At 37.5% G+C, this 9,258-nt stretch overlaps 1 long non-coding RNA gene across 1 annotated transcript; it reads right to left on the minus strand.

Moving 5' to 3' along the window:
• Positions 1-1,464: 1,464 nt before the first annotated feature.
• On the minus strand, positions 1,465-5,743 carry LOC112481882. The gene is made up of 3 exons (XR_003047080.1): positions 5,627-5,743; positions 5,415-5,472; positions 1,465-2,012 (listed from the first exon to the last, which is right to left on the minus strand). It is a non-coding gene; the product is annotated as an uncharacterized LOC112481882 (long non-coding RNA).
• Between the last annotated feature and the right edge of the window lie 3,515 nt (positions 5,744-9,258).

Here is a 9,258-nt window from a genome sequence, read left to right on the forward strand (position 1 = left end):
CAGTTACTGCAGTGAAATTGACCTGGACAGCCGGGATGCAATCTTAACGATTGTGCAATTCAACTGTTGTAAAACTGTCCATGCGTTCAGCTTGTCTGTTCCTTTCTTTGCTCCCTTCTCTTTATTTTCTAAAAGCTTTGGCTTACGCTTAAGTCTCAACTCTTTGAGGCCACATGAGTGACTTAGAAATGGCTGCTTAGGAACCTGAAATAGAAATTTCCATCGTAAGGAGAAAGTAATGCAAGTACTAAAAGAAAATGACTCGCCGAATGCCCACTTGCACTGTGCTATTGGTAAGCGTTATACGAAGAGAAAAGAACAAATTGAAACCTTTTTACCTTTTAGTTCTAAAAAGGACACTCCACAAGGAGAAAGCGAAGAGCCTGGAGACCTGTCAGGAGAACCTCGGAGAAGCCATTCGAGGTAAAGCTCACACTTTTGCCTGGATATTTCCAGGATATACTAAACTGCCTTTTTGTGGTCCAGGTGCCACAGGACTTAAGAACCAATTGCTGGTCCCAGTGCCTCGGAGATGGCTATTCTTTGGCAATCCTGAGGAGAAGGAAGTATTGACGTACAAAGTAGCACCTTAATCATGAATTAAAATTTTGAATAAAAGGGTCAGTGTCTAGCCTCATCTGGTATAAAGAGAATAGACAGAAAGTGGACTGATAAGGCAAAGCACACAAGGTTTAGATTTTAGTCCTACATCTGTACCTGTGAAAGCTCACCGCCGTCAACATTCAGAAGGCACACACTCATAAACACACAAATAAGCAGACTTTCATTCTGAAATGAGATTTTAGCAATAATCAGCCTCCACTCCTCTAGATGAGCACAGTGTGTCCCAGAAATACTCATCTGCCTTGAGGATCATTGAGTGAGGGGCCGTTCTAGTATTAGAACTCCTGGAGGTAGAAGAAGGTAGTTGAAGAGTTAGAGAAGAAATAAATCTCCTGAGAGCAATTCAATTATTAGAAGGAAAATAAAAGGGCCAGGAAACACACAAGATTTCTTCTGGTAAGAGATGTCAACATCTTCAATTGGGAATTATCTACCCAGATGATAGAGGCAAGAAGAGATGATGTACTTGGCATTTTGCAACCAAGAAGTATGGAGAACACCAAAGATGAGGAGCCAGACGGAGTATCTGGTTTTATTATTTGATGATGAGCCATTGTAACAAAAGAAACGTATCATTTCAGCAACTTTGTGGGAAAGTTATTCCATGCTCAGGCTTTTTATCTGTGAATATCATTAAGTCAATTGAGCACAGTGCCAGGCACAAAATCGTCTTTGACCAGCAACATTGTTATTTTCTTGTGGCAGCCTTATTTTTCTCATTGCCCCATGTTTAGGTCTCATTTAGGGCTGTTTAAATCCTTTAAACTCAGTAATTTTAAAAAGGATTCTACTTATTTCACATCATGCACAAGTGCCAACAAATGACCTTGATTCCCCAACACCAAATAATCTCCAAACACCAAATGGAAAGTTAAGAAAAAAGAAAAAAGATTAGATCTATGAGTAGTCCTCACTGGCCACTCTGCAGACCTGCTGTCATTTCTCATTATCCTTTTTTATGATTCCCCACACAAATTCAACCCAGGTGACTCGGTTCTTAATGAAATGAATGTGAATTAATTCTGATGATGAATTTTAATGCGACAACACTTCAGATACTCTCAGACATTCCAAATGCAAAACGTATCCTTTTCTGTGATGAAACTGGAAATTCCTTTCTTAGGAAAACTAGGTTATTTCACCTCAGCTATTTTGACATAATAAAATGATTTGCATTATCAGTAAGGTCAGAGGGGATAGAAGTGGAATTCAAGCTTCCCACATCCTTACCTCCATGCCACCATCACATATTTCTCATTCCCTTTTTTATAATTTCACAGCATTACAAATCGTGCAGAATGACTTCAGGCTTGATCTCGCCATTATGCTTGATTGTTCAAAATTACACTAGTCCCAGAATGTTGACTGAATTCCTTTCAATATTTTCTCTGTTGGTTTATTAAACAGCAGTGTCATACTTAAAGCATGATTATTCCTGGGGCCACTCATTCAATTCTTTGAAGACTTGACATCGAATTAAAAAACAACAACAACAACATTCCCCTCAATCTTCTACTATTCTCTCTATCTCCCATGTTTTTGGCATGCCAGAAATAATTATAAGGGGCTTAATAAATACAGAAGACATTTCTCTTGAATATTCCAGAATGGATGAATACAGGATGGCTTTGTTGTCAGCTTTATTCTAGCTGGAGATTAGCATTCAGCTTCAGCAATACCTCACGTGAAAGCAGAGGCCTGTCTTAATGTCTTTGATTTCTATTCCTGTGACTCTAGCCCGACTTCCCAGGCACTATTCACTCCTTACAGATAATTATTAATGGCAAAGGCCCTTTTCCTTCAGAGGTGTCTCTCACCTTTTCGTGCCCCTTTTCATATGAGCATATTCAAGGCAGTAACTTTTCTATGTCACTTATTAATTTCAGGGCAGCTTGCTTAAAAACAGGTTTCTGATTAGAATGGAATAAAAAAAAAAAAGCAAGAGGTGATGATAAAACCTTGTCTTCAGAGCTCTCTCTTATTTCACACTTTCTCCTTAGAATGGGCACTGCCTGGCCTTTTCATCAAAGGCAGAAAATCTGTTTTGTATCCAAGGTAAATGGAGAATGCCCACACCTACATCTCTTTTCAAAGCTTATTATTCTCATATATGGTAAAAAACTATTACAAAGGTTCCTGCTCTAATACAGTCTTGGCTGTATTGTAGGATAAATATAGTCGTCTCTCTACAAAATGATGCATTCTATGCCCCTCTCCAGGGGGATGGAATGCAATCTAATATTAGGGACTTTATCCATTTTCATTGATAATCAGGATTACAACACATTCTCTGAATCTGATTCATTGGTTGATATTTGCTCCTCTGTGAGGTCTGGAAAGAAACTCCACCAGATGGGCTTATCAGTGAAGAGGCCCATGGCCAGCGGAAACCTGACACAAATTCTGGGAGACGAGTTTCTGAGATGACTGTGGCTTGATGGAAAAAGTTCTTGACGTGGACAGATGGAATTGGGTTTCTTCTCTATCACATCTTAGCCATGAGCAAACCACTTATAGCTCCCCGAGTCTTATTTTCTAAAACACTAGCAATAATGTCTTTTGAGGTTTACATAATAAATTGAACAATATATATGACAATGAAACATTGATTCATAATAAAGCATCATATAAATGCTCAGCCTTATTTTTCTCAAATAATGACCTATAGCTAATGAACAAATAAGACCATGGACGCCAAACAGAAATCTAGGAGAAAAAAAATCCATGTAAAATATAATCAGTTTATTCAGCACTTAGAACAGGACTTTTTCCTAAAGAAATATTACCGTTACCGAAATTTAATCTCATGTATATATCATATACAGGTGACCGATTTCCAAGGAATGATAATGCAGTAAAATACTCAAAACTACATACAGAATAGACATAAATGAACACTTCTTAATAATTCAGGAGTCATTTCATTGTCGTATTGCACCTAAGGGTCATAATTACAATTATCAATGGCTAATTTACTAGAGAAATGGATGAAGTCCAAATGACTCCATGATATAACTGAGAATAAATTTTAGAAATTAATCCATGCTATCTATTTTTAATACTGCCACACATCTCTATTTCAAAAAAGTGGCATCACCTCAATAATTCTAAGTTATCTGACCTGCGCTTTTTAGTGATTTGTATTCTCTCTGAGGAGATGTTAGCTACAGCAGCAATTTCCACATTCTGACATGTCACCAAGTACGATGCCCAAACATAAGGACTTTTTGGTGGCACTCAAGGCTGGGAATTCTCTACTTCTCTACATCTGATATACCAGATTTGGAAAGAACAGCAGGACGTAACTGCAGAGGTGGGAAATGGGGAGAATATCATAAGCTCTGCCCTAACTAATTGATGGGACTGTCAAAAAAATGAAATAATTTAAAATTTGAGGAAGACTTTGTAACTTATATGGCACTATATAAATTTAAGGTGTTATTATAATTATTACTAGCAATAGTCTTACTTAGTTCACAATGGATGAGTTACATACAGCTTGAGAAGAAAGCGTTGTTTTTTCAAACGATGGTACATTTATCCCTCCATCATCCAATTCTTGCTTTCTCAGCTTATCTCCCAGCCAACATGAGTGACATGTATAGTCTATTCTTGTTTTATTCTGTTTTTGTCACAGTTTGACACAGTTGGGATAGATGGGAAAATCTTGCAGAGACTAGAGCTGAGAGTGAATTTGGAAATTTTTAAAATAACTGACTCTGAATAGTAAAGTACCGAGTTTTCTGCACATAGAAAGTTAAAATGCTCTTCGTTAATATGGCTAAAAGCATGTCACAATTACTGTAGAATGGTAGAATATTCGGAAAGGTCAACGTCTGAACATTGTACCTGTTAGGATGCCATTGTCACAAAAGGCAGACACATGTTATAATGATCTCTACTCTGAGCTTCGTCATCTAAATTGTCTCTGAAATAAATAAATCTGTATATGTGCAGGTGCATGCACGGGCCCTTAAGGTTTTATAATTATGAATACACAGTTATACAAAAATTATGCCACAATAAGAACCAAGGATACATTTGGCAGAGTGCTGTAAAACTCTGTAAGGCTATCAACAATCATCCGTCAACCAACTAAAAGTAAACTTAGATTAATAAAAGTAGATCTTCATTTCCCCATCATGGGAAATGAATATCTGTCTCCTTAATTGTCTCTTTAATTAACTAATAGAAGCATCCTTGGATGATGTATTGTTATAAGTACAACAGAGTGCTTAAAGGGGGAAGAGGAGAAAAGTATAAAGTGATTATATAATTAGTACTTTAAATGAATGAGTGAGATTTACATTTGCTAGCATGGAAGGATCTCTCTTATATACATACACACACACATATATATGTATATATAGAGAGACTATATAGATATAGATATAGATATATAGATATATATATCTATATATGTATATAGTCCCAGTTAGGTTTCTCACACACAGACAAGTGTGTGTGTAGAGAAAATATAAAAAGACAAGGGTCAATCTATTAATGGTTCTATGTGGGGAGGGAAGTAGAATTGGGGAGGGAGGGGCAGGAGGAAGAGAAGGAGTTCCTTTTAACTCTTGAAATTTCAGTATGATTACTACTACTTTTCTAATTAATTTTAAAAGAAACAAGAAATATTAAGTTACGACACTGATACTCGGGGACTGTTGAAGGCAATTACAGGTCTTTTATAATCGAGCCTACTGCTATCTATGCTGGTCACAGAGTTCTGCAGAATAGATATTTTAAAGTGACTTCGAGAGCACCTTTTCTGGCATATGGCCACTTACCCGTCTCAAGCACTTCCAAAGCTTCACCCAGGAGACGATGCCCACGATAACCTCAAATCTAAGGAGTCAAAAAATAGTAGTAAATTCATCATTCCCCTCAGCCCACATTCACAGCTAAAAGGGTTGTCCTCCTGTTTCTAACAGGATAGATTTAAAGCACTAGAGACAAAAATCACACCCTACATATTAAAAACCCATCCATACTTGCTTACCATATAAAACCCTCACGACCAGTGATTTCAGAACAGGGGCTCACGTGGAAGCACACCGCTTTCTCCACTGCCCAGGGCACCTATCTTTATCCCGTATCACAGCAGCTGATCTGGGATCCTTTGAAATAACAGAACACAGAGAACTAAGAGTCTTAAAAATTGGGTCTGCTATTTTGTCTACAGTATGATCAAATTAACTTATTTGTTGACATGCAGGGTCCTAATCATGCATATGTTTGTTTAAAAATATGCCTCTGCCATAACCCAGGCCTGCACCTTCGTCAGGGTAAGACCATAAGATGAATTATCATCTACTCACTCCCCCTAAGAAACTTAAAATTGTACAAGCAGTAACTTTAAATATTAAAAAGATCTTAAAATTATCAATCTTTTCTAACTTTTGAAGAATTCATGTTTGTCTTTGATATCACCTGAAATTTTACTCATTCTAGAATCATTACTATTTACGTCCATGACTTTAAAAGTCAAAATAAAAGAGCTGCTGGAGGAGTAATGAGTCAAATGGAGAGTTGGCAAACTATGACCAGTGGGCCCAATCCAGCCTGCTGACTGTTTGCATAAATAAAGTTCCACTGGAACACAGTCATCTGTTTATGTCCTATCTAAACTGCTTCTGCGCTACAACAGAAGTAGACACAATTAGAGGATATATTGATTAAAATTGGACGGTGTATTTAAAAAATGGAATGAACCTATGTATCCATTTCCCCCTTTGGTATGTTCTTTTTGGGAATCTATTTCTGTAGGACATTCTAATAGTGATTTCTTAAGGAGTGTGTGTTTGCTCCCTCTCTGATACTAGAAAGAACAAAAAAGAGACAGTGAAGAAATAGTATGGTAAAACATAGGTAGCAGGAATATAAATTAGGAATGGAGTGACGGTACAAGCAATGTCTTTAAATCTGAACTTTGCCATTTCATTCACACCCACGTGAGCCAAGTACCGAAGTTTTGGTGAGTGTGGTGGAGATAGAAAGAAAGGTTTAAGCTGAATGATTTGGATAATAATGAAGCTTATTTATCCAGTCTTTGGAACTGTTTATAATATATTGAGAACTGCCTCAATTCCCAAGTTCCCAACTTTATCCTGAAAAGAATTAGGCAAAAAAAAAAAAAAAAAAAATTGCTTAAGCTCAATTTTTGCAAAATATTTGCATGGATGGAGATACTACACAGCCTACTGCCAAAGATGCTCCAAATTAATTATGCCCGGCAAGTTGGCTGGGCTTGTTTGGCATCTCATGAACAAAAAATAAACCTCACTCTTCTTTCTGAGAAAATAGCATTTGTAGTGTTTTGGGGACAACAAACCTCAGTGTGCTACTTCTTGGTATAAAAACTATATATATATGAAATGTGGATAAATAAAGCTTTAAAATCTTTTCTCTGACTTAAGAATTGACCACCCTGAAAAACGCATGTTTTAGTCATGTGACTGAATGCATCATATAAACTACATCTTTAAATGTTTAAAAACCACAGAGAAGCAGTGTCATGAAATAGTAAGAGGATTGATCTGGAAATTGAGATGATAGATTCTTGTGATACTTCTAAACTAATTGTGGTGTTTTGTACAAGCCAATAACAGTCTTTTTTGAATTTCAGCTTCTTTTAGGAGTAAAATATAGTTACCCCTATATTTTATATTTGTGTACTTATATACACAAATTATATACTTGTATATTTGTGACTCAGTTGCTGTTCAGAAGGAATGAAGGGTAAAATTAAAGCCAAAGGCAAAGTATGTAGAGATTAATCAGGTAGATAGATAGATAGACAGAAGACAGACAGAGAGACAGACAGATACATGCTTAAATGAACAGTTTCCTGAGTCAATTATCAGCAATGGAACTGACAAAGATTTTTTCAATTCTGTACCAAATTCTTATCCAAGAACATCTGAATTTAGTTGAAGGAATTAAGTTGCTAACGAGTGGCTAACAGCTGTCAATGAGCTGTAAAGCTCACAAAAATACAAATCAGAAGATGATATAGTTAATACAATGACAGGAATATGCACAGGGTTTGATATGAATAGCTGAGATAGAGGATGACAAGACATATAAAGGAAAGGCTCTTAAAGGAGGTGACATTCTTGTGTTGACTGAGGAAGGAAGATTAGGAGTGAGCCAGAAAAGGAAGTGAGAAGTGACTTAGAGACAAAGAAGATGTAAAAGCAAAGAAATGATATGGTTCATATGTAGAATTCCTAGCTGTTGTGTGTTGCTGAAAAGCACAGTTTAAAACAGGAAATTGTTAGAGATAAGATCAGAGAAAGGCAGGAAGTAGCACATCTAAAGCTACAACTTAAGTTGGGACTATTTTGGATTTTATCCAGCAGGGCGGGAAAACATGAGACAGTTTTAAGCTTACAAGGCAGGTTTGCTTTGTGTTGTATGTGCGGGATATTCGATGACGATAGGTTGGTAGAAGAAAGATCATTTTAATGGTACAGATGCCCAAATAAGAGATAAAGTGCAGTAACTGGCAGTTCTGAACTATAACAGTGGTAATAAGATTGGCATTTTGGTGGGCTCAAGAAATATTTAGGATGAAAGAGTAGCGGATTCTATAACGGGATTGATGTGGAAAACAACAAAAGTGGGAAAAGAGAAGCTAAAAAATGACCTTTGGGTTTCTAGTTCGAGTGAATGAGTGGACAGTGGTTCCACAAAACAATACGGAGAACATAGATGGAGATCAGGTTAAGAGGAACAATGAGGAGGTTGGTTAACACACGTTGGGTTGAAGGGGCTCGGTGGAAATGGCAGGTTGTTCAAGTCTGAATTGTGGGAAGGGGATTTGTTCTACATATAAAGTTTATGAGTAAATCATGACAGTGGATGAGAGTATGGAAGGAGAGTGTTGGGGGTAACAGGAGCATTGCGATGAGGGTGAACTTTGGGGAGGAGGAAGAAGAGAAGGCCCTAAAAGGGACAGAGAAGGAATGATTAGATGATGATCTGGTGAGTGGAAGCCAGAGGGCAGAGAACTTGAAGAAGAAGAGAGTGATCAATGGGGCCAAATGTGCAGAGAGATCCAGGAAACACCCCCCAAACCCACTGGATTTAGCAATTCAAGAACCAGCAGCGAAGCTGTGAAGTGCCGTATTCTGGGAATTGTAAAATGGAGGTGAGGAAATGTGCAAAGTGCATGTAGATGGAATTTTCAAAAGGTTTGAATGAGATGCGGGGAAGAGAGATGGGCAGGGACCAGAACAAGGGAGAGAGCTTTTAGGACAGGGGAAACGAAGATACACTGGACCAGATGACCATCTGTGCCTGAGTGCCAACCCAGACCACAGCAAACTCAGCCAGTGGCTGTGCCACCCCCTTTCCCTTCCGCTTCCATTTTTCATTTCTGTTCTTCTATCACATTCACGTTTGAGAATCTTTCTGAGCACTTTGCCCTGGTCCTAGGATAGCTGGTTCTTTAGTAAGGAAACATGGAATAAGATAGAGTCAGATTCATCATTTTCTTGTTGTTATCTGTGGAAATCAGGAAAAAAAAAAAGATGTTGTTTTCCTTAAATAATTACTGTCGTTTAAAAACCTCAACTCCTATTTAAGCCCTGTCAGTCACTACCAGAGTGCTTACATTTTATTTTTTAA

The sequence above is a fragment of the Pteropus alecto genome, unplaced genomic scaffold (genome assembly GCF_000325575.1).
Source record: "Pteropus alecto unplaced genomic scaffold, ASM32557v1 scaffold94, whole genome shotgun sequence".
Taxonomy (NCBI): Eukaryota; Metazoa; Chordata; class Mammalia; order Chiroptera; family Pteropodidae; genus Pteropus; species Pteropus alecto.